Here is a 2,301-nt window from a genome sequence, read left to right as displayed (position 1 = left end):
GGTTGGTGGTTAGAAGAAGGAATAGAAGATGGCTGTGGTCTTGATTCATGCCCATAATTCTAGCACTTTGGGAGCCTGAGGTGAGTGGATGGCCTGAGCTCAGGAGTTGGAGACCAGCCTGAGCAAGAATGAGACACCGTCGCTATAAAAAAATAGAAAAATTAGCCGGGTGTTGTGACCAGTACCAGTAGCCCCAGATACTGAGGCAGGAGGATTACTCTAGCCCGAGAGTTTGAGGTTGTTGTGAGCTATGAAGCCACAACACTTTACTGATGGCTGCCAATGTGACTCTGTCTCAAAAAACCCAAACAAACCAAAAAAAAAAAAAAAAAAGAGGATGGAATAGAGATGTTGAGACACAGGAGGATGGTCATCACAGGCTGGATGAGAAGGTCAAATGGATAGTCCAAAGGTGATGACAGTGCAGAAAGTGGTCTTGTTCTCCCATTGCCCGGTGTAGCTCCCCTCAGTAGAGCTGTCCCAGAAGGAGGAACTTGCTCGGTGTAGTCCAGCATCATTCTTCTGCATAATCACACAGGTCACAATGTATTCAAATGGTTTTCCCAGCTGGTAAGTTGGTTGAGAGTTTGCTCGACTATATTTATTGTCCACTGATTGACTTTGCTGTGTTGGTAAGTGTTACTGTCCATCACACTTTCTATAGCCTCTTTGACAGTGTTGCTCACTTCATCAGCAACAAAGGCAGTCTCCTCGGTAGCCTGGTAGTTTTCCAAATCTTTCCTTCAGTGCATCACCTCTGCCTTCTAGATGTGTGAATTTAAAGAGAAGTATATCTGGAGGATGAATCTCAGGTTTATGTCTAGGGTAACCAGAAGGACATGACAGCTAAATAATCCAAACTCTGATATCTCTGATAACCAAAGTAACTCTATGTATGTTTGGCCAATTGTAGAAGTGTCTCTAGAATTACTAATAATACAGCCTCAATTCTTAAAGTTGACATTTATGTAAACTTATTATTTTCAGAAGATTCACAAGTAGATTGAGATTAAGGTAACAGTATTTTATCTTTGCACAGTACTATGTTTATACTGTCCTTTAATGTTTCTTAGAACATTGAGAGAAAAATATGTAAAAAATAATAATATTGAAATAGCTATAAAACAAGAACCATAGTAATGTTTTTTGTTTCTTTGTTTTCTATTTCAGCCCAGTTCAAAACTAGGTAAGGAGAAAATGATGAATGGAAAGAATAACAAGGAAAGAAATGTGCCATAAGAGATGTTTAGCAGATGTTATTTTAATGTGTCTGACATAGCTCTGCATAGTTTTACACCTTTATGATTTTATTGTAATGATGGTGGCAGGGAGATGCAGGCTCTAGACATTGCTAAGTAATGCTACAATTTTGAGTTTTACTTGATACTTCCATTAAAATGTTTTTGCAAAGGCTGTGTTCCTTCAATCCAGTTTACAGAGTACTGACATAAAGCACTGGCAATGGCAAAGGCAAAGGAAATAAAACTACCTCTATTCTTTTCCATTTAGATGTTTTCTTTTTAGTTAGGCCAAGCCTGCATGAAGGACAGAGCAGGCTGGCATTTGTTATTAGCCATGTTTACCTGCTAACAGTGAAAATACTGATGTCCATAATCTAGTGACAGCAATTAAAAAGAGTTTAATGAGCTTGAACTTCTGTACTTGATTGTATAAAGCAGCTACAGAAGAGTAATCACTCATTCCATCTTGGTAAGATCTGATTTATTGCTACTACTTTCTGAATTAAATGCATCTAAAGGAGGCACTGAAAAAGACTTGCCATAGTTGCCATTGTTACATATGTGCTGCTGTGTTCTTAAACAGTGGACCACTGCATGTAATACATGGGCAGATATGGGTGTGGTGGGAGAAGGACAGAAATAACTAAGTACTTATGAACTAGAAATATACATTAGGAAGTTATTGACTAAGTTCACTTGAGCTTTAAAAAGGAAAAAGAAAAACAAAGGATTCTTTCCAAAAGTTTTTTTTTTTTTTTGAGGCCATGCTAATTAAGAGTTTGTAAAACACTCTTTGGAATAAAATCATAGACTACGGTAGTATTTGCTAAATTATCATTTCAAGACTTAGAGACCTAGCCATCAAATATATTTTAGCTACCAGTTTAATTCATATCTTCTGACACAGTGCTCAATGGGGGGGAGTATAAATCTCACATTCTGTTGGACTGGGTATTAGAATACCTGAAGTGGAATTTTTTTCTGATCCCAGATTATATTCATTTTATTTCCAGAAGGACAAGGCCTCATTTTTCTTCTTTTTTCTTTCCTTACCATCTTA

The 2,301-nt window shown here is 37.5% G+C and overlaps 1 pseudogene; it reads right to left on the bottom strand.

The window, feature by feature from the left end:
• Positions 1-393: 393 nt before the first annotated feature.
• LOC128576926 (dynein light chain Tctex-type 1-like) lies at positions 394-1,612 on the bottom strand (annotated as a pseudogene).
• Between the last annotated feature and the right edge of the window lie 689 nt (positions 1,613-2,301).

Source organism: Nycticebus coucang, chromosome X (genome assembly GCF_027406575.1).
Source record: "Nycticebus coucang isolate mNycCou1 chromosome X, mNycCou1.pri, whole genome shotgun sequence".
NCBI lineage: Eukaryota > Metazoa > Chordata > Mammalia > Primates > Lorisidae > Nycticebus > Nycticebus coucang.
This window is presented reverse-complemented; position numbering and strand designations above follow the sequence as displayed.